Raw genomic sequence first — 24,146 nt, forward strand, 5'->3', positions numbered from 1 at the left:
TAGTTTTTACTGCTTTCTAATCTGATTTCTTTCTCATTACATGCCCAGGATACTACCTTAAAGTTAATATTTGCTATTCTCAAGTGTGTTTGTATACTACAATGGCATGTTTGCATCCATAAAGAATGTGGAGTATTGTTTTGTATTTCGTATGTTTCAAACATCATATAACTGTGTTTATACTGTATATAAAATTTTGTGCCCTTTTTCCCCTCAATATAATTTTGAGGTTTATGTATATAAATCTAAAAATCCATATAAATGTAAATTACAAAATGAATGGCTCTAGTTCAATTTTTTTTTTTTTTTGAGATGGAGACTTGCTCTGTCACCCAGGCTGGAGTGCAATGGTGGCATGATCTTGGCTCACTGCAACTTCCACCTCCCGGGTTCAAGCAATTCACCTGCCTCAGCCTCCCTAGTAGCTTGGATTACAGGCACCCGACACCACGCCTGGCTAATTTTTGTCGTTTTAGTAGAGTCGAGGTTTTGCCATGTTAGCCAGACTGGTCTCGAAGTGATCTGCCCACCTCAGCCTCTCAAAGTGCTGGGATTACAGGCCTGAGTCACCATGCCCAGCCAGTTCATTCATTTTTAACTGCTGTAAGTGATTTCATTTGAAAAATACACCTTTATTTATTTGTTTGTTTACTTATTTATTTTTGAGACAGGGTCCCGCTCGGTTGCTCAGGCTGCACTGCAGTGGCACGACCACAGCTCACTGCAGCCTTGACCTCCCAGGCTCAAGTGATCCACCTACCTCAACCTCCCAAGTAGCTGGGACTATAGGCATGTGCCACCACATCTGGCTGATTTTTTATTTTTTGTAGAGTTACAGTCTCACTCTGTTTCCAGGGCTGGTCTCAAACTCCTTGGCTCAAGCACTCCTCCTGCCTTGGCCTCCCAAAGCGCTAAGATTATAGGTGTGACCCACCATTCCTAGCCAAATATACCTCTATGTAGGCATCCATTCTCTGTTGACAAACATTTTATTTGTTTCCATCCCATTACATTAGAAACAAAGTCAGCATTACATAGTGGCTAAAACAGGGATACTGAAAGTATTTTCTAGGTTCAAATACTAATTTTATCTTTTTTTATGAGACAGAGTCTTGCTCTGGCACCCAGGCTGGAGTGCAGTGGCACGATCTCAGCTCACTGCAACATCCGCCTCCCGGTTTCAAGTGATTCTCCTGCCTCAGCCTCCCGAGTAGCTGGGACTACAGGTGCATGCCACCACACCTGGCTAACATTTTGTATTTTTAGTAGAGACGGGGTTTCAATGTGTTAGTCGGGATGGTCTCGATCTCCTGACCTCGTGATCCACCTGCCTTGGCCTCCCAAAGTGCTGGGATTACAGGTGTGAGCCACTGTGCCCAGCCTGATTTTGTATCTTAATAGCTGCCTTGCCTTGGGCAAGTGATTTAATCCCTCTTGCTTTACTTTCCTCGTTTATATTATGGTATATTCACAAAGTAGAATATTATATAGCAGCTGACAGAAATAAAATCTGGCTATATCAATTTTAAAACTTTTTATTGTGGTAAGAACACTTAGCATGATATCTATCCTCAACAATTTTTTAAGTGTACAATAAGAGTATTGACTATAAGTACAATGTATGGCAGATCTAACTTATTCATTTTACATAACTGAAATTTTATGTTAATTAAATAGTAATTCTGGGTCAGGCATGATGGCACATGCCTGTAATCCCAGCACTTTGGGAGGCCAAGGCGGGTGGATCACTTGAGGCCAGGAGTTTGAGACCAGCCTGGCCAACATGGCAAAACCTTGTCTCTACTAAAATACAAAAAATTAGCAGGCATGGTGGCATGTGCCTGCAATCTCAGCTACTGGGAAGGCTGAGGCATAAGAATCACTTGAACCTGGAAGGCAGAGGTTGCAGTGAGTCGAGACCACACCACTGCACTCAAGCCTGGGTGAGGAGAGGTCTAAAAAAAAATAATAAAGGTAGTAATTGTTCATTTTCCTCTACTCCCAACCCCTAGGAACCACCATTTCACTCTTTGATTCTATGAATTTCACTATTTTAAGTGCCTCATGTAAGTGGAATCATAAAATGTTTGTCTCTCTGTGACTGGGTTATTTCACTTAGCATAATATCTTCCAGGCCCATTCATGTTGTTGCATATTGCAGAACTTCCTTTTTTTAAGGCTGAATGGTATTCCATTCTATGTATATACCACATGGTCTTTATTTGTGAACGGACATTTAGGTTATATAACCACATCTTTGCTATTGTGAATAATGTTGCAGTGAACATGAAACTGATAATATTAGTATCTCTTCAAGATCCTGATTTCAGTTCTTTTGGATAAATACCCAGAAGTGTGATTACTGGTTCATATGGTAGTTCTGTTTTTAATTTTTTGAGGAACCTCCTTAACTGTTTTCCGTAGCTGCTGTGCTATTTTATATTGTGACCAATGGTGTGCAAGGGCATCAGTTTCTCCACATCCTCACCAATGCTTGTTGTGCATGTGTGTGCTTGTTAATGCATGTGAGCTGATATTGTGGTTTTGATTTCAATTTTCCTAATGGTTAGTGATGTTGAGGATTTTTTTTGTATGCCTGTTGACCATCTGTATGTCTTCTTTAGAGAAATGCTTGTTCAAGCCCTTAGCCCATTGTAAAATTAGGTTCCTAGGTTTTTGTTTGTTTGTTTTTGCTATTGAGTTGTAAGAGCTTCTTATATATTTTGGAGATTAAATCCCTTATCAGATATGGTTTCCAAATATTTTCATTTCCTGGGTTGCAGCATAAATATTAATAAACTATTGAGGGGGGATAGACTGCGATATATATAGTCATGTGTTGCTTAATGACAGGGGTATGTTCTGAAGAATGTGTCATTAGGAGATTTCATCCTTGTGCAAACATTATAGAGTGAGTTTACACAAACCTAGGTGATAAAATCAACTACACACCTAGACTATAGCCTATAGCTCCTAGGCTATAAGTGTACAGCATGTTCCTGTACTGAATACTGTAGGCAAATATAACACAATGGATGTATTTGTGTATCTAAACATAGAAATGATACAGTAAAAATATCATATTTATAATCTCGTGGGACCATGATCATATATGTGGTCAATCATTCATTGAAACATTGTTACACTTTATACTATTTTGCAGGATGCATGATTGTACATGGGTAGATGTGGGTTATTGTGAAGATCCTAGCATTCCTATTGGATACTAAGTTTATGGGTGCTTGTTACATCTGTAACATAATTAACAAAGTAATAAGTTCATGTGGTTCAAAAATGGACCTATGAAGAGACTATGTGATGAACAAAGGATAATGATTAATTTAATATTGTGTACATGAGGCCTAAGATTACACCAAAATTAAAAGTAAAAAGATAATAATACCTACAGTTGTTAGGAGGATTAAATGAGTTAATATTTATAAAAAACTTTTAATAGTGCCTGGCACATAGAAAATACTATACAAGTATTTGTTATGTAAAATATATGTACATCATTAACTTTACAAGATATTGCCAGATTGTTCTGCAAAATATTAGTACTAATGAATTTTATAGCTTCCTCCCACTCCAAATGCCACAAGCAGGGTAAGAGATGACATTTCTTTATATTTTGTTACCACTTGAAATAATGAGGTTTCTAAAATTTTGTCAATTTTTGGTTGTGAAATGAATCTCATTGTGGCTTTAATTTGCTACATTTTCCTAATTTAAAATGAGATTGAACAACTTTTAATATATTTAATGTTATTTTGATTTCCTCTTTTATAAAATGCCTAATTATATTCTTCACTCATTTTCTTTCCTGTAAGGCTCTTTGTGTTTTACCTATTGTCTTAAATACTAAGGTTTGTAAACACTCTTGATGTCTAATAGTGCACTTCCATGCACACTTATTTAAAATTATCTTAGCTATTCTTGGCCTTCTAAAAAAATTGATACCAGTTTGTCAATTTGCATAAAAAATACGATTTTGACTTTAATTGGAATTGAGTTTATAGATCAATTTTGGGGAGAACTGACCCATAAAAAAAGTTTTACTAATAACATTTTTTTTTATATTTATAGCTAGAGTTGCTCTATTACTTTGTTCTCTATTTTTTCTTATTCTATTTATATGTTTATATATTACTTCCCATTCTTCTGTGTTTGGAGCAGATGCACTTAATTGGTGAGTTTGTCATCTTCATTAAAAGTCCTCTGTTCTTTACATTTTCTTCACAGATCTTGCTAGCATTCACAGTTCCAACTATCACCTTATGGAAATGAATCCTCAGTCTCTTTCATAGCTTGTCTAGTCCTGCTCTTAATTCCCAAGGTCATCATTCTAGGTTCTTGTTTTCCATTCCCATTTTTCAATTACAAATATTATCCATTCTGAAGTGTACTGCCAATGTTTTTTAGATTAGCTGATGTTTTGCCAGCCTTCTCTTCACGAGCGTAGGTTATTTCTATGTAATAAACATGTTGTAAATCTTCAGCAAAGGCTAACAATTTGACTATACTTTAAGGCTTTGTAGACTAATGTTGGTACGGTTACAAGGTCTTTCTTTTATCAAGGTAAATAAAAGCATTTGGACATCAAATATTGTTGGCCATCTTGTCTTTTACATAGGTTTTTGAAAGGGTGTTTGGCCATTATGCATTATGAACAGAGTAGATGTTCTGCCTGAAAAGCACTCTTCCTGATTTTCTGCATTAAGGAAAAACATAAACAATATATTTAGGACTGTGGTTTGCATGACCATTCCTCAAGATGCTAGAACTTCCTTTGAGTTATTTTGAAGGCAGCTGGGGCCTAAGTGGATGGAGCAGCTGCATTTCTCCATTAGGTCTTTGAACAGTCTTGCCAAGGAAAATCTAAATGATTTAAAACACACTCTCAGTCCAGAACTTTAGTGAGCATGTTCTAATAACTGAGGAGGGGCATTAAAAACCATGTCCACATTTATTTTTTCACTCTTTAAAGTTTTGTTTCACTAACTTCAGGTCAAATTTCTACACCTGTGTTCTGGTCAATTTCCTATCCTTGCTTGGCTTCCCCAAATGCTACTACCAAAAGATTCGTGGGGCAGGGATAAGAGACCATTTTAAGAAGCACTGCATTTACTCATCCTCCACAAGTCAACAAAGTTGGGCATCTGATTGTTTAACAAAAACAAAGCTTTAATAGCATGCAGGAGGGCAGACAGGCAAACCACGCTGTAGACACTCTTCTATTTGTCAAAATCAGACCAGAGAAGACCTCCTCCACACAGATATAATAGGTATTGATATTCATCTTTTATTTTTCTGTTGCCACATTTAACCTTTTAATGATCATATCATGTAGTTTCTCAAGTCCTTCCTTTAGGCCATCTCCTGTGATTGCACAGGTAGGCTGCAAATGCCAAGGAGCTGATGAGCTCAGTTCACCCATTGCTAACAATTTCTCAATTTCTGAAGGAGATAATGAGTTCCTCAAGTCTTGTTTATTAGCAACTATCAGTACAGGGACTCCTTGATTTTCTGATATTCTAGTTATTTTGTGAAGCTCAGTTTTGGCTTCTTCCATCCTTTCGATATCGACAGAGACCACAAGAAATACAACGTCATCTGTGCAATCTGGTATATGACTTCCACAGTGGCATGTGTGGAATTTCTCCTGACATCTACATCCCAGAAGTGAAAAGTCACTGTTTTAGAATTTCCCAAGGTTACCTTAATTTTCTCAGTGTTAAATGCTTTGGTAGGTACAGTATTTACAAATTCATTGAACTGCAGCCTGTATAAGACAGTTGTCTTTCTAGCACAGTCCAAACCCAGCATAACAATCTGGAAGGACTGAAATGAAGGCAGGCTGGACAGGATAGAAGTCTGGTCTGATAGTCAGTTCCCCATTTCCAGCTGCAAATAAATGTCCAAATTGAAACACTTTCCTCTTCCTGCTTTAGAACTTCTCTTCGTAGGTGATCCAGCTATAAGACTGAGTAACCATCCTTCCCTCCCCTTCACTCATTGTATCTCTCAGCCCTTGGGGAGGTGCGCTGATACCTGTTCGCTGGCACCAGGAAGGCATGGGCGGTGGCGGAGGCCTGAACGCCAGGTGGACGCGGCACGCCAGACTGCCCTAACGGTGATCGTCAGGGAGCTCCACGCGACAGACCCCGCCCCCTGCCCGCGCGCCCCTAATCACTACTAAGGATTATCATAGATGTCAAACTGCTTCTCCCTCCCTTCCAAGAGAATTATTATTCATTTTTTCTTTATTTAATGTTAATACTTTTCTTGCTTCATCCATGATTGCCCACCTATTTTGACCCCGTATAATCATTTGATATAATTCTTTTGGTTCACATTGACTAAACAAACACATAAACAAAAATTAAGGGCACATAGCTTAAAAGTATTCTTAGAGAATGATGGTATTTCCATGAGTTTTAAAGAGTAAGTTTATCTGAAGTAAACCTACCTTTCTTCCTTCCTTCTATCTGTCCATCTGTCCATCTGTCTGTCCTTCAATCCTTCTGTTCTTCCTGCATGCCTACCTTTCTTAATTAAAAGAAATGCATCTATGTGGTTGCCATGTATGGACAGGAACATTGACATGGGAATTGAAGACCTGGATGTAGTTCTGATTTGGCAACTTAAATTCTCTGAAACTCAATGTTAATTTGGAAAACAAGGCTGATGCTTGTTTTCTGAAGAAAGGAAACTGAAGAAAGAAAGGAGAGTAAGAGACTTTAGAAAAATATAAAAGGAGAGCAATCAGGTGGATTTTACTGTCTCTAAATTTTGAGCAAACTGACTTTTAGAATGGATATGGAAGAAGGCAAACCTTGTTTCTAAAAGGAAACCCACTTGTGAAGTATCTTCAAAGTGAAGTTCATAATCATGTTTCTAGTTCGGCTTCCTTTTTGGGGATAAGGACAAAGTACTACACCCTGTGTTAGAGAGTGATATGGCTATAGTCAATCCCCCGTTAATTATGAAGTTTGGTAGCATGGATTTGACTTATTTTACTATTCTGTTTCTTCCAAAAAGCCCCATGCGTGCTCAGAGTTGATAACTGTACCAGATATTGTGGGATAGTTTCAGCACTTACTGAACAATTTCTAAAGGTCAGAAATCATCAGTTGTCCCTTATGTTATGTTAATAACCTTACTAAACAGATGTTGTGATAACAGTTTAACTGATGTGTAGGCAGAAACTTTGTCAAACCATGAGTTTTCTCTCCTCTCAGACCCCCACAGCAGTCGTCAACACAGAATACTTCTGTGACCAAAGATGTGGGGGTTCTTCCTCGTACACCAAGCCTGGACACCAGCTGGTGTCCTTCAATTCATTTCTGACACTGTCTACCTGGAGATGGTGTCAGGTCCCATAGGTTGAGGGTTTAGTCCCACAAGACCACCCCTTTCTTCCCCCACAGTTGAAAGTCAGGGCCTCTGGAACTTCTGAGCAACTGGCTTCAAGTTGGGATTCCCATGAACCCTTCTTTGGGTTCAATTAATTTGCTAGAGCAGCTCACAGGACTCAGAGAAACATTTACCTGTGTTTACTGGTTTATTATAAAGGACATTATGAAAGATACAGATGGAAACATGCATAGGGTCAGGTATGGGACACAGAGCTTCCATGCCCTCCCCTGGCACACCACCCTCCAGGAACCTCCACATGTCTAGCTGTCTGGAAACTCTCTCAATACAGTTCTCTTGGGTTTTCATGGAAGCTTCAGGACATCAACATTCCTTCCCTCAGAGTATGGGGTAGGACCCTAACCCGGAAGGGTCTTAAGACCCTCAGTCAGAAAGGCAGGGAAGAGTGGAGTCCTTCCTTGGGGCAGTGGAAAGGAGGGCAGGAGAAGGTAAGAGGCCTGCACCTGAGGCCTAATACACCCAATATTATAAAAAAAGACTGTAACAAGGGCAATGGGAGTCAGGAGCCAGGAACTGGGCCAAAATCCAATATCTATCATAACATCACACTGATGTAAAAAAAAAAAAAAGGGGGGGGCTTGGAGAAGTTGTTCCTTGTTTTAAATCAACAGGTATCAAGTGGCAGAATCAGGATTAGAGCCCAGGGTGTCTGATTTGGTGTTGCATGTGCCTTCCACTGGAAAACAGCATGGATTGGTGTTAGTAATGTGGCTTCTAGAATCTGGCTATGTGACTTTGACCTTGGACAAGTTATTTAAGCTGTCTAAGCCTTCGTTTTCTCATTTAGAACATGGGAGTGCTAATAATTATTTTGGTTTTTTTAGAGACAGAGTCTTGCTCTGTCATCTAGGCTGGATTGCAGAGGCATGATCATAGCTTGCTGCAGTCTTGAACTTCTGGGCTCAAGCAATCCTCTCGCCTCAGCCTCCTAAGTAGCTAAGACCACAGGTACCATCATGCCCAGCTAATTTTTCATTTTTTGTAGAGATGGAGTCTTGCTATATTGTCCAGGCTGGTCTTGAACTCCTGGCCTCAGGCAGTTCTCCTGCCCTGGTGTCCAAAAGCTCTGGGATTACAGGCGTGAGCCACTGTGTCCAGCTGATAGTTATTTTTTAGGGGCATTTTCTAGATCCTTGTCATTTCTCTGTCTTTCTCCCATCATCATTATCAAGGACTTAATATATATATACTCAATCCCATGGTAACCTACTTCCATGTTCAAATCGGAGCCAGTCTGCCCTGCACTGGAGACATACTAGTGTACAAGACAGTTCTTGTCTCTGCCTTTGTGGAATTTACAGTTTACTGGGGATACCTGTACTATGGTGGTGTAAGCAATGAATGTAGCCACATAGGATACTATTGGAAGGCATAATGGGGGCACCCGAGACTGGTGGGGCTGGATAGGAAGGGAAGGCTGCTTGGAACTGTACATTGAGAATGAAGGATGATTCAGATTTAGCCAGGTGAAGAAGAGGGAGAAGAGTGTTCCAGAGACAATGATGTTTGCAAAATCTAGGAGATGTAAGAGATCATGATGTTCTCCAAAAACTGAAAGTTCAACCTGCGCCCATGTGGGAGGTGGTAAGAATTGAGATGGAAACATTAGCAAGGGCACCTGAGGAAATGCCTTGCTAGTCATGTTAATGGTTTTGGACTTGGACCTGAGGGCAGTGGGAAACCACTGAAGGAATTTAAGGACTTTGCCACATGATAAGATTTGTACACTGATTATTGTCTGAAAAGTAGGTGGGAGGAGGTCAAGATTTGGAAACAAGATGATGAGAGCCCTAACTTCAACAGAATAGTAGAAATGGGGAGATGCGAATATCTTCAAGAACTACTTAGGAAGTAGAACTGTCAGGACTTGGACTTGGAAAGTAGAGGAGAGGGAGAAGTTGAATATAATGTTCAGGTTTTCACTTGGTTAACTTTCCCCTGAGTCAGAGAGTGCCAAGTGAAGAGGAAAAATATTATTATTTACTTCCTAGATAAAGCACTTCATGTGTACCAGGCACTGTTCTAAGTGATTTATAGATACTATCTTGTTAACTGTTCACAGTGACCTTATGAGATAGTTACTAGTATTTTTTCCTATTTTATAGTTGAAGAAACTGAGGCATGCAGAGATTAACAACTTCCCCACATAGCCAGAAATTGGTAGAGCCAGAAGTCAAACCAGGCAGACTCGTCCAAGACCCAGGTTCTTAACCACTGCACCCTGCTATCTTATCAATAGGGAAGATAAATTCAGTTTTGGTCATGCTAAGTTTGAGGCACCATCAAGACATGTAAATGGAGTCACACGGTGGTTTGGCATTTAAAAACAAAATTTAAGCCAGAGACATGGATTTGAGAAACATTTACCTGTACATAGTAATTGACCTGTGTGAGGAAGAGGAGGTAGAGTGAATGGAGGAGGAGGCCTGTTGGGAACACCCATTTAGAACCATTCCCAGGAGACTGAGGTTAGGCAAGACTAGAGAGGTAAGAAGAAAACCAGGAGAGCATGGACTAGATATTCAGTGACATCTTCATGGAGGTAACTGGTTTTGAAAGGAGGCCTCTCCCGTCCCCACTGCCCCTCCCTCTGTGACTCAGAACCACTGGGCCATGCTGGCACTCACTGCATTGTCGCTGGCCTCAAGGCATGCCTGTTACTATCATGTGAGCAGCAGCGAATCTGTGTGGGTCTACAGCAGCTCGATTCTTGTCTCCTCGGAGGAAAGAATTCAACTGAGGGGCTTAAAGCAGAGAGACCAAGGCAAATTTCATATTTTTTTAAATTGATTTTTTTCCTTTTATTCTTTCTTTTCTTCCTTTCTTTCTTTATTTTTTTCCTGAGACAGAGCCTTGCTATGTCTCCCAGGCTGGAGTTCAGTTGCATGCTCTAGGCTTACTGCAACCTCTGCCTCCTGGGTTTAAGTGATTCTTGTGCCTCCACCTCCTGAGTAGCCGGGACTACAGGTGCCCTCCACCACGCCTGGCTAATTTTTGTATTTTTAGCTGAGAGAGGTTTCACCATGTTGATCAGGCTGGTCTTGAACTCCTGACCTCAAGTGATCTGCCCACCTCAGTCTCCCAAAGTGCTGGGATTACATGCATGAGCCACCACGCTGGGCCCCAAGGGTAATTTTAGAGCAAGAGTGAAAGCTTATTTAAAAGTTTTGGAGCAGGAAAGAAAGGAAGTAAAGTACACTTGGAAGAGGGCCAAGTGGATGACTTGAGAGATTCAAGTGCCCTGTCCAACCCTTGACGTGGAGTTTTTATACATTGGCATGGTTCCTAGGTTTGCATTTCTTCTTCCCTGATTCTTTCTTGGGGCAGGCTATCCACATGCACAGTGGTCTGCCAGCACTTGAGAAGGGCACATGTGCAGTGTGTTTACTGAGTTGTGCACATGCTCGTTTGAGGCATTTTTTCCTTACCAGTCAAGCATTCCCAGAAGAAGGTCATATACTGGTTAAACTGCCATTTTGCCTCGTAGTGTGCATTTTTGAGCCCACTCACTCAACTCCTGAAATCTTAATGGAAAGCTGCTAATCACCAGCTTCAGGTGTTTTCTATCTATTGGGAGATTGCCTTTTCTTGGGGTCGGTTTGCGACCAATTATTATTTTAGAGAAACTGTTTAACAGCCGCCTGACCATGGTCTGACATTCCTGGTGGGAGGCGGGCCCTCTCCTGCCCCGCTTATGTCTGCTTAACTACTTACTGTAACAGTATCTCACTACCACTCACGCCCCAATTATACATTACCAGAGTATTTCTCAGACTAAGCTCTTTGCCTGCCTTGTCCATGCAGCATTTTTGGTATTTGGCATTCATATGCAGTCTGTGGCCCTTGGTCAGATCATTGCCCTCCCAGATTGTATAATCCAGAGACCCATGTTTTAACTATTCACCAGGTTGAGGCCACTGTGCTGTCTCCACCCTGAGCATTCTCTTTACCAAGCATCTTTCTTATACGTCAAATACCTTTGCTATGTGATCTCCACCCTTGCTTTTCAGTTCAACCTGTTTTCTGTGATCAGCCATTCAACCCTTTAAAACCCAATCTTAGACTCTTCCCAGTTAACTTACTTCCAAGTCGAAGTCTGAGCATTGGGTTAAGCTTATGGTTGGTGTATGTCTTTATTTTCTTCTGAGTCTCTGAACATTATAGAAAAAAGTTACAGAACTACATTAATTCACCTCCAAATATTTTGTTTCTGAAACTGTGAGGTCTTAGTCATCTCCTTATTTTTGTCTTAATAGTCAATAATCTATAAATGAGTACTATAACATATAAATGTTGACTAAAGCAGAATAAAATAAATGTTTGCTAGTGGTCTGTTAACATGATCTGTAATAGCCTTTGTAGACTTTATTTAGGAATAATATTTGACATAATACAGTAAATAATTTTTGAAGCATTTTATAAATTAAGTATTTTCTTAATTCTAAGGAAAAGGAAGTCATATTGTGTTTATATACTAAGGTAAGCCTTGTGTTTTGCTTATATACATATAATCTTATCTAGACTTATGGCTTTTGTGGTTCTTAAAAGCTGTGCCAATCTCTCTTATTTTTATTCTCCTGACCCAAATGTTTTGAAACCTTGCCCACTAAATTGTTTCTTAAATAATCATTTGTTTTTCCCCTTTTTCCTATGTTAAAGCCAATACAACAGTCAGCATATGATATCCTATTTTACTAAGCTGACAATTTAATCTCACAAAAACCTTATCAATGTATTTTCTTGTTGGATTCAGCAACCTTAATAAATTTTAAAATTCAATTTCTGTTATGGTTTTGAAATATTCAAGCTAACTCTTAGAGCTTTTATCATTGCCTTTGTGTACATGGAATGTAAGAAAATTATTCTAAAGTTACCGTGCCTTTTTTTCAGTCTGTGCTTTATATCATTTGTTCTCCATCTGTGAGGGTAAAATCACCAGCTTACAGATAACGGCCTCATTTCCATTTCTTCCCTAACTTAGTGTGGCAAAGTACTGTTAGTAAGTAGGGCAGTCTGAGCGGATTTGGGCAGCTGGGATGGAATTTGGACTTCTGTGACAAAGGACCAGTAGAAGTCTAGCAGGATCTAGCATTTGAAAGGAGTATCATGTAAGGAAAAGCTAGCAGTGTGGTGATGGTTTTTCTTTCTTTTTCTTTTCTTTCCTTCTTTTCTTTCTTTCTTTTTTTTTTTTGGTAGTTGAGAAAGGATTAGTTTGGGGTTCAGTCTTGAGGTGAGGTTTTGAAAAACAGCTTGGAATTTGAGAGTCTCTGGAGATCAAACTTAATGCTTCAGTGAAAAAGCCAGTGCTTTTATCGTTCATAAATAATTTTAAACCTTCCATAACTATTTGCACATCTAAGGAGTTCAGATATGTCCAGTATACTTATTTCTTGGGAAACTAGAATGGTAAGGTTGCAACCTTGTAAGCTGCTTATTTGAGTAGGAAAACTGAATGACTTACTTAAAATCAGTTTTTTTTTTTTTTTTAAGTTTTATCTCTGCAGCCTCTAAACCAAAGATTTTTCTTTTGATAAATTTTAAACTTTTAAATGACATAATATATTGTAAGACTAATATCTCTGGGCAGTAGCATGTACTGATTTAAATCTAGAAAAAAGTAATATGTTCTTACCACCGTATAACTATAAATACATATAGTTCTTTTTCTGGTCTTACTTCCTTCTCCAGTTGACTGCCTCACAGTCAGTGTGTCTCACTAAATTGTGGTCAGTCAGTTCTTTGAAAGAACATGATGATTAGAATATTGCTGTTTCTTTGATCTAGGTTATTCATGAACACTGCTCATGTTCTTTCTCTGAACTGTAACTGTACCATTCCACTCAAGGGCACCTGGTCTTGGCCACCCTCTGCTCCGGGAACCTGTTCTCAGGTATGAGCAGACCTCATAACAGAATCACTTAACCCTCAGATTCTTAAAAAAAGTTTTAAAATGGATACATAATAATTGTACATATGTGATACATGTGGTATTTTGATACAGACATAGAATATGTGGTGCTCAAGTCCGGCTGTTTAGGATGTCCATCAACACAAGCATTTATCATTTCTTTGTATTGGGAACATTTCAAGTCTTCTCTTTTAGCTGTTTTGAAATATAAAATAAATTATTGTTAACTGTAGTTACTCTACTGTGCTAAAGAACACTAGCACTTATCCTTCTAACTGTATATTTGAACCCGTTAACCAACCTCTCTTCATTCTCCTTACCCCATGCTTTTGAATGAATAAGGAATCACTTTGCTTCTGTCCTTTCATCATAGTTAAGCATCTTTAGTTCCCAATATTTTGTACCGCCTCTAGTTATTGCTTTTCAACATGACATTGAAGGAATCATGATGATTAATGATCCTTAATGAGTCCTATGACTATATTTTACTCTGAGATTTGAAATGTATTTATGTTAGTGTTTTATAATTGATGAGTCTTATTATTATTATTATTATTATTCGAGACGGAGTTTTGTTCTTATTGCCCAGGCTAGAGTGCAGTGGCGCAATCTCGGCTCACTGCAACCTGTGCCTTCCAGTTTCAAGCGATTCTCCTGCCTCAGTCTCCCAAGTTGCTGGGATTACAGATGCCCGCCACCACACCCAGCTAATTTTTTTTGTATTTTTAGTAGAGATGGGGTTTCGCCATGTTGGTCAGGCTGGTCTCGAACTGCTGACCTCGTGATCTACCTACCTCAGCCTCCCAAAGTGCTGGGATTACAGACGTGAGGATGAGTATTATTTTTGCTTTAGAAACACAGAAATGGATTCTTCAGCAAATACGACAAATTACTGGTATGTGTCATGACAACAGGTTACTGAAAATCTATTTAACAGACCTTAATTTGTAATTCAATTAGCATATACTTGTAGTGATTTATAGAAAATGTAGAATAATAAGCTTGTATGTAAAATTGATGATCTAATTAATATTTTAAAATTTAATAGACATATGAACACATACATCCTTTTAAGCCAATTTCTATTAGTTCATTCCTATTGAGAAAAGGTAAAACAGTTTCAAATTACTTGCAAGAATTATCTACTGTTAGTTCAGTAGAGCAAGTAATGGAAATTTTCCTTTTAAAAATTGCAGCATCACATATTTTGCTTTGTTATAGTATTTTCACTTGTTTTATTGGCTGTTTTATGGTGTTCTATCTTAAAATTAAATAAGCCTTACCTTTTGAGGTAGTCATAATTTGTATAATTTCCAATGTACAGATGAGGTCGAAAAAATGGAATATTCTTATTTTTGAGGTGAGCCTGTATTTAGATATATAAATGATACAATTTAACTTTTAAGTTACTGTTTTAAATGTAGATTCTTTTTTTTTTTCATTCTCCAATTATCTCAATATTTCAACTTCCTTGTTGGCTGTGTTCTTGAAGACCTGTGGCCCCAGATATGTAGAGAAGTGTGATGGTGAATTGACATTTGCATCTTTTTGATTTCTTATCACCTTTTAGAACTGGAGTCCATTTGAAATCTGAAGAATGTGATACTGACTCTTTCGAGAAAAATGCACATATTTATAAACAAAATTTAGTGTACGATTCTAGGCATTTTATGAACTCTGGCGCTGTCCTATATGTAGATACTATTCTGGTCTAATTTCAGAAAGTAACCGCTCTAATTTAGCATATGTTTCTTGTTTCATTGGAACTTCTTATTGCTACAGGGCTTCTTTCCATTCATTCAAAAAATACTTATGAATCATCAGTTTTGTGCATGCATGCTATAGAACTTAGGTATTCTATAATACCTAAGAGGAAGCCAGGAATTCTCAGAGAAACACAAATCTATACTATCTTTTGCACAAATTTAGAAGACAAATTGTGTGAACTGGAATGGTCACGGATGTTCTTGCGTATGTTGGGTTGAATTAGGCTTCAGAAAACTGGGAAGATGGGTGGAAGAAGTGACTGATGCTAGTCTGGCTGCAAACATTTAGTGATGACCTCAAACCCTGGAATCCTTTTGTCTTTGAAGGGAGATAGCCTAGATCCTTATAGGATAAGTATGTAGGCTAGAGCAGTGTTTTTCAAACTTGAGTAATGTACTGACTCCTTTTAAAAGGAAATTATTGTGGCCTGTCAGTGCTGACTTAAATTATTTTTATTTAATGTTACTTAAATATGTAAAAACATAAAACTTGACCTGAATGTTCTACGCTTATAACTCTTATGCAACTGTAAAATCCAAAACTGATTTAAAAATTCCACAAACAATGATAATGATATGTTGCTTCAAATAAATTGCCACTTGCAATGCAAATGTAGTACTGGCCATTATGGCATCAGTTCTTTTGAGGTCAACTTGCCCCTGATACCAGGACTCAAATGTATGGTTTATGGTTTTGTTCTCTTTTTTTAAATTGGCTCACAAATATTTGAAATATTACTACCTCATATCAACTTTACTGTAAGCATAAAATAGCACACTAATCAGTTATGAGATGGTCATCCAGATGACTCAGAATATATGTGTTCATTTATTAAAGATTATAATTGCTATGGTTATATCAATCAGAACAGTGGTTACCTCTATGGAGGAGATTCACTGCAAAGGGACATACGATGCATTTTGGGGGATATTCAAAATATTTAATATCTTGACTTGTGCATTATTTTCATAGGTACACACATGATATGGTTTGGATGTTTGCCCCTCCACATCTCATGTTGAAATGTAATTCCCAATGTTGGAGGTGGGACCATGTGGGAGGTATTTGGGTCATGGGGGCAGATTCGTCATGAGTGGCTTGGTGTTCTCCCCATGATAATGAATGAGTTCTTGCTGAGTTCACGTGAGATCTGGTTGTTTAAAAGAGTGTGGCATCTCCCTCCTCCCTGCTCCCTGTGTCACCATGTGGCATGCCTGTTTCTCCTTTTACCTTCCACCATGATTGGAAGCTTCCTGAGGCCTCACCAGAAGCAGATACTGGCACCACGCTTCCTGTTCAGCCTGCAGATCCATAAGCCAAATACACCTCTTTTCTTTATAAATTACTCAGTCTCAGGTATTCCTTTATGCAATGAAAATTGATTAATACCACACATTTATAAAAACTCATCAAATTAAACATCATATTTCACTGTAGTAAAGTTTACCTTAGTAAAGAAAAATAATTATTGGAATGAAGACACAAAATTTAACTTTTTTTTTCTTTTTTTTTTTAAATGCAAGAACTCTCATATGCTGAGAATGAATGTATGGACTTTAGTTTGGGACCCACAATCAAGGAAGGCTACTGAACATTTGTGACTCCAGTAGGCTTTGGCCCAAACTCATGTGCTGTTTTCTACCCTGGTGAACTGAACTTGACCATATATGAGCAGTGAAGACTCTTTGCGCCCAGTGTAGAGGACAGCCTATGTAGTGCGTCTTATGCCACCAAGCACTTTGCACCATGCTGATTTCAACTCAGGCTTCTAATTGGAATATTCCTCTGAATATTCTTCTTTCCCCCATTGTAGCCACATAGGGGAAGAGAGAGGAGGGTAACTTGAAGAGTGCAGAAGGAAGGAGATCCAATAGAGCAGCACTCAAAAGAAGATTAGAATTTAGTAGATACTTTTGTCCTGAAAATCTTTATTTTTACAGTGAACACTTGTGAGACCTTATTTAAAAACTTATCTGATGGCAGGGCGCAGTGGCTTACGCCTGTAATCCCAGCACTTTGGGAGGCCGAGGCGGGTGGATCACGAGGTCAGGAGATCGAGACCATCCTGCTTAACATGGTGAAACCCCGTCTCTACTCAAAATACAAAAAATTAGCCAGGTGTGGTGGCGGGCGCCTGTAGTCCCAGCTACTCGGGAGGCTGAGGCAGGAGAATGGCGTGAACCCGGGTGGCGGAGCTTGCAATGAGCCGAGATTGCGCCACTGACCTCCAGTCTGGGCAACAGAGCCAGACTCCGTCTCAAAAAAAAAAAAAAAAACTTGTCTGAAGAGATGTAAGAATTAAAGTTAGATCTCTAATCCTATGAGTTATTTCCTATTCTGTAGTTTTTCCAGCTTGTCAAGGAGAAGGAATGGGGCCTTCTAATCTCTCATGAATGTCTTTCCTCTTCTGTGCCTATGAAAAAGAAAAAAAAACAACAAATTGTTTTTGAGCAAAACATGTTTACACTAGAAGTTTCTAAATATTCAAGAATTATTAGATCATTCTGTCACATGAGCTCTTTCACCTTTTTTAGGTTTTAGATAGATGGTCCTCATCTACATGCAGAGGTGATTTTTTTTTTTTTAACCAAATTTTACAGAAATATTTATTAGTTGTTATATCAGAAAACAAGACAAGTTTTCTTCTCTTAAACAGTGAAGAGTGAACACTCATCATACTTCTGTGACCAGAATGTGTGGGAACTTCTCCCTATTAACAACCAATTTTCTGGTGAACAAGTGGGCGTCCTATACTTCCATTAAATTCTGACACTGCTTGTCTCGAGTAGAGTCAGCTTTTCCAGGTTAAGTGCTAGGTCCCACGAGGCTGCCCCTCAGTTCAGACAGCAATCGCCGATAGTAGGTTGTCACCTATGCTTCTGATCAACTGGTTGTAAATCAGGGTTCCTAGGACCCATTCCTTGGGTTTGATTAATTTACTAGGATGCCTCCCAGCAGAACTCAGAGAAACACATTTGCTGGTTTATTATATTAATAAAGGATACAGATGAACATTCAGATGGAGAAATACAGAGGGTGAGGTCTTGAAGGGTCCTGAGCACTGGAGCTCCTGTCTTCATAGAGTTGGGATGCACCACCCTCCAGGCACATGAATGTGTTGTCAAGCTGAAAGCTCTCCAAGCCCTGTAGTTCAGGGATTTTTATGTAGTTTTTATCATGTAGACATGATTGCTTATTAACTCAATCTCTAGCCCATTGCCTCTTCCCAAAGGATGGGATGGGGCTGAAAATTCCAAGCTTCTAATCATGGCCTGGTCCTTCTAGTGATCAGACCCCATCTAGGGGCCCTCTAACAGTCACCTCATTAGAACAGAAGATGTTCCTATCAACAAGGAAATTCCAAGGAATTTGGGGCCCTGTGTCAGCAATCGGGGTCAACGACCCAATATCAAAACGAAAGATGCACCTAGCACCTCTGCTCAGGAAATTACAAGGGTTTTAGGAGCTCTGTCCCAGAAATCAGGGTTGGAGACCAAATCTTTTTTATTTATCCCATTGTCATAATTGTCTGTTGTTGAGTAACAAATTACACCAATACTTAGCAGCTTAGAACAATAAGTATTTATTGTATCCCACAGTTTCTGTGGGTTAGGAATCCAGGAGCACCTCAGCTAGGGGTTTCTGATTCATGATCTCTCACGAAGTTGGTGCCAAGATGTCAGCTGGTACTGCAAGTGTCTGCATACAGGACCCAGAGAAGCTTGTTTGTAAGCCTGGCAAGCCAGTGCTGGTCTTTTGCAGGAGGCTACAGTTTCTCAACACATGGATGTCTTTATAGGGTGCTTGAAAGTCCTCACAATTGGAACTCTCCATTGGGTTGCTTGAGCATTCTCACAACATGTTTGCTGGATTTGCCCCACTATGAGTGGTCCTAGAGAGTAAGATGGAGATTGCAATATCTTATGACTTAACCTCGTAAGGCACACTCCTGCATTTCCACAGTGTCCTGGGCTGGGCTGCATATTGGGGTGCAATAGTGAGCAACAGACATACAGACACACATTCCTGGCCTTGCAGCTTGCAGCCCTGCCAGGGGAACACTTACATATATATACCCTTATAAGTTCAATAACAAAAAGGAATATTTATAAAGGCAAAAGTGCTATGACAAAAACAAAGGAAGTGCTAAATTAGAGTGTAACTGGGAGGACCCACTTGGATTGAGATACCAGGGAAGACCTCTGAGAGGAACTGACCTTTAGACTGAGCCCAGATGGATGAGTAAAAACCAGTCACAGAAGGGCTGGGAGGGGAGAGGGAAGATCCTGTGCAGAGACCTCCAGAAAGGAAAGCACTTGGCCCGTTGGAGGAATCCAAAGGAGGCCAAGGTGACTGAAATGTAGTAGAAAAGAGAGGACGGTAAGGGACAGGTGGGGAGGTAAGCAGAGTCAGATCATGCAGAGCCTTGTGGATCATAGAGTTGGGTTGTTAATACAAATGCAATGGTATGTTTATATTTAGGTTTAGCTGCATGTGACTGAAACCAAAGGGTAGTTTATATAAGATAAGAGTTTATTTCTCTTATGAAAGGAGTCATGTGGTAGGAAATCCAGGGTAATTTCCGACCCAGGTTCCTATTGATTTACTTATTTTTTCGACTATTTTTGGCTTCAGTGACTTTCATCCTGAAAGTTACATTGTGTCCTCATATGGCTGCTACAACTTCAGTTGTCACATCCTTGCTGTAGGTCAGAAGAAGAAGGAAAATGTAAAGAGCAAAACGGGGACTTCTCCCAGCTGATTAGTCCCCTTCAGTGGCCTTTAGAAGCGTCGCACAACACTCCCACTTGGAGTCAGTTGACCAGACCTTAGCCACATGCCCTTCTACAATTGCATGGGAGAGAGCGCATTTTATTTTGGATAAAAAGTACCAACTAAATATCATGTCCCTGCTACTTAGTGGAAAGGGAAACTGGGTGTGGGGGCAGGCAGCCAGCAGCCTGTGTCACAAATGGGAAGCCACTGAAGGGGTTAAAGCCAGGCAGTGATCTGGTGCTTTATAAAAGGGGCATTCCAGCTCCTAGTGGAAAACGGTTTACGGAGGGAAAGAGTGGAAGCAGGGAGGTCAGTGAGAAGCCTATTGCAGTAATCCAAAGGTTAGATCATGAGCCTGGGCTAGGTTAGAGGTGGTGGTTTGGAACCAGGTGGATCTGGGATATATAACCCAGTTCAGATCTACAGGTCTTGGTGATAAGTGAGGTGTGAGGAAAGGGGAGGAATCCAGAATGAAATCCAGGTTTCCTGTTTGAGCAATTCTGAGGGTGGTGGTGCAATTTATGGAGATGAGAAAGACTAGCAGAGGAGGGTGGAGGAACTGGCTTAGAGGGAAAATTAGGAGGTCGGTTTTAGGCATGTTAGGGTTGAGAGGTTAGGGTATGGGAGGTGTTGAGTAAACAATTGGATGTACATTTCAGGAGTTTGCAGGGAGGTCAGAGCATATTCATTGTATTTGCAGCCATGGGATATTTAAAATCAATTAGGGCTGGGCACAGTGGTTCATGCCTGTAATCCTAGCACTTTGGGAGGCTGAGATGAAAGGATCCCTTGAGCCCTGGAGTTTGAGACCAGCCTGGGCAACATAGTGAGACCCTGTCACCACTAAAAGGAAAGAAAAGTAGCTGGGCATAGTGCCTTGCACCTGTGGTCCCAGCTACTTGAGAGGCTGGGGTGGGAGGATCACTAGAACCTAGGGGGTCAAGGCTACAGTGAGCTGTAGTCACACCACTGCACTCCAGCCTGGGTGACAGAGCAAGGCCCTCTCTCAAAAAAAAAAAAAAAAAGTAAAATCAACTAGGCTGAGATTATAGAAAGGGAAAGGAAGAGGGCCTGTGTCCTAGTTCCAAGAAATATTTAACATTTCGAGGTTGGATAGAGAAGTCAACCAAAGAAAGTGAGGCGGGGTCAAGGAAAACCAGGAGGTATGTGGTGCCGTAGAAACCTGGCCAGGCAGGGCTTCAGAATGTAGTGTGTGAACGGTCCAAGGCTGCTGAGAGGGAGGCTAAGATATGGTCAGAAAGGCATCTATCAGATCTGGAAACCTGGAGATCACTAGTGATTCCCCAGGGCAGCATTCCAGTGGAGTGGTGAGGATGGAAGCCAGACAAAGGTGGAGTGAAGTGGGATTAGGGACCCAGCAGTATCCAGCTGCTGAGTATAGGGTGCAAGCCTCTGAAAGTCAGAGTGTTTCTTAGGGCAGAAAAACCACAATCACCAGTAAGTAGATAATCAGAAGAAGCAGAATGGACCCATAAAATGGGTGTAAGTGGCTGCCAGCTAGAATGCATTTGAAAAATAGCTTTTGGAACAAAAGAAAAGTTTGTCAAGTTATTTAGCACTGCCCTTCTATGCCAACACTTATCAGGAGCAAATATGATTGTGAAGAGGCTGGTCCACGGCCCTGTCCTGAGTGTAGCTCATAAATACAATCAGTTCAATCCTCAATCCAGTCTGAAAGGAGAAAAACCTGTTTGACACGTGTGTGGAGACAACATAGGTCTGACCATTTAGCCCCTTTCTCAGAACCTGGAGATCACAGTGAAGAATTGCTGACCCCCAGAGCAGCCACAGTGTCAACTCTTGTGTTTGAAGAATTTTTTTTTTTTTTTTTTTTTTTTGAGACGAAGTCTCACTCTGTCACCCAGGCTGGAGTGCAGTAGCATGATCTTGGCTCACCGCAACCTCCACCTCCTGGGTTCAAGCGATTCTCCTGCCTCAGCCTCCCAAGTAGCTGGGATTACAGGTGCGTGCCACCATGCCCAGCTAATTTTTGCATTGTTAGTAGAGATGAGGTTTCACCATTTTGGCCAGACTGGTCTCGAACTCCTGACCTCGTGATCCACCTGCCTCAGCCTCCCAAAGTGCAGGGATTACAGGCGTGAGCCACCGTGCCCGGTCGTTTGAAGAATTTTTAAAGAATCTTGGACAAAGCTTTCTGGGTGGTAACAAGCTGAGCCTGGCTGATGTGCACCTGCTTGAAACTTCCTCCCACCTCCCAGTGGAAGAGAAAGTCCCTTCTGTTCTCTCTGCATTTCTTCTCTCCAGCAGGAATGAGTAATATCCCTATGAATAAGAAATTCCTGGCACCTGGTAGCAAGAAAAGCCCACCCCCTGATGCCAATGATGTGAAAACAGCCCACCAGATCTTTATATTGTAAAGCTGGTACGTATTTAAAATAACCATGAGCCGGACGGCCTCTGTGGATTGCTGTGCCCCTTAAGTACTATAATCAGTGCCACACTGCAGTGGTCCCTGGGCCTATGAATAGCTACTTCCTCAGTAGTTCTTATGTTTCAGGGGCACCTCCTCTACGGAAGATCTTAATTTGCTCATGAGTAACTGGGAGAGAGGGCAGGCCAGATTTAAGTCAGCCCTTCCTCTGATGAGTTATTCCAGCTCCTATGGCAAGTCCATTCTGCCGTGGGGGAGGGTGAGAATTACGTTCCCCTCTGAGTTTCCTCCTTCTTTTCCTTTTTAGAAAGTGAAGTGAGATTATTTGGAATAGGTCAAGGACCTGGAATGCACATATTAATGCAGTGGTCTTTAAAGTGTGATTCCCCAAGCTAGCATCATCAAAGTCACCTGGGAATGTACTAGAAGTGGATTTTTTAAAAACCCTAATCTAGACTTACTGTATCCAAGCTGAGGGATGATTCCCAGCAATCTGATCCCAAGCAAGCTTATTAAAATCTTGTTTTTATAACAAGCCTTCCGGGTGATTGTGTTGCAAGCTAAAGATTGAGAAACATTGCTCTAACCAGGAAAGAGAGAGATTCAGGGCCATTCCAGAGTAAGGGACACTGAAACAAATTACTGAGGATAGAACTGAGCTGAGGATTGACCGTGTTACATGTCAGTATAAACTTACAGGTTCTGAACCCACTCTGAGGCCCTGGAGATGTCCCATGTACTCACTGGAAAGGAGTGGAGGAAATGGAGACAGCTTGAGTAAGACAAGTTAGATTACAAAGGGAACAAAAAAATGACAAGGTTGTAAAGTATAAAAATATGCGTTAGAAATATTTCCAGAAGATTATCTAGCTTCCTATATCTACGACGACTTTGATGTGTCTTTAGAGAAGGACAGTTTTAATGCTTATGACTTTTTATATCATTTGGTTTCTTTTTTTGATAAACAATGGTAAGAATCATTGTGTTTAGCAAAACTTGTTTTTAATATGTTAATCTTTCATTTCAATGTCTATAACACATTTTTGGTTTTCTTTATTTGTAGTTAAGAACATTCCTTTTTGGTTCTTTAGACTTTTAAGAGTGGGCCTTTCTACATCCTCCTAGTAGGAAATGGGGGATTCTTTTATATCTCTAAAACCTGGCTTATCTCTGGAATCTGGAGGCTCTTATTCTTTTCTATAATATAATATAATATAATATAATATAATATAATATAATATAATATAATATAATATAATATAATATAATACGTTTTACCACAGGAAATAAACTAAGAAGAAATTGGTGTGTGTGCCAGATTTAGCAAATAAAAATACAGATTGCATAATTAAATTCAAATCTCAAACAATTGTTTTTGCAATAGTGTAAGTGTACTCCCTGCAGTATTTGGGACATACTTATATGAAGAATTCAGTTTTCACCTGATATTTAATTTTAACAGGCATCCTCTATTTTATCTGGCAACTCTAAATTGGTAGTAACTCTAAAATTAAAACATCTAAGCATCACAGTCTTTCAAAATTGTTCCAGCTATTATTAACTAAAAGATTTAAGAGAAGAGTTATCATCTTGGATAAGACTGGCCGTGGGGTATGTGCAGTTTTAGGTGCCCTGAAGGAAATGCCACCTTTTTCCTTCCTTCTCCAGAAATCACACTGGAATTCAGTGAATGAGAGTGATAGACTTATAGAGATAATCTTGAAGATAGTCTACATTTTTTTTACAATATAATTTTTCTATAGGTAATATATGCACACCTCTTTTTTTTCTCTCTTTTAAATTTTCTATATTTAAGAAACCTGTTAATATATTTTTAAGAACTGT

General features: G+C 39.8%; 1 protein-coding gene and 1 pseudogene across 1 annotated transcript in view; one reads left to right on the top strand and one right to left on the bottom strand.

Annotated features, from left to right (window-relative positions):
• Positions 1-24,146, top strand: part of ANK3 (ankyrin 3) — a 707,282-nt gene that overhangs the window by 40,993 nt on the left and 642,143 nt on the right. The gene's annotated exons all lie outside the window — the stretch shown is intronic.
• LOC112631704 lies at positions 5,303-5,898 on the bottom strand (annotated as a pseudogene).

This window comes from Theropithecus gelada, chromosome 9, assembly GCF_003255815.1.
Source record: "Theropithecus gelada isolate Dixy chromosome 9, Tgel_1.0, whole genome shotgun sequence".
Taxonomy (NCBI): Eukaryota; Metazoa; Chordata; class Mammalia; order Primates; family Cercopithecidae; genus Theropithecus; species Theropithecus gelada.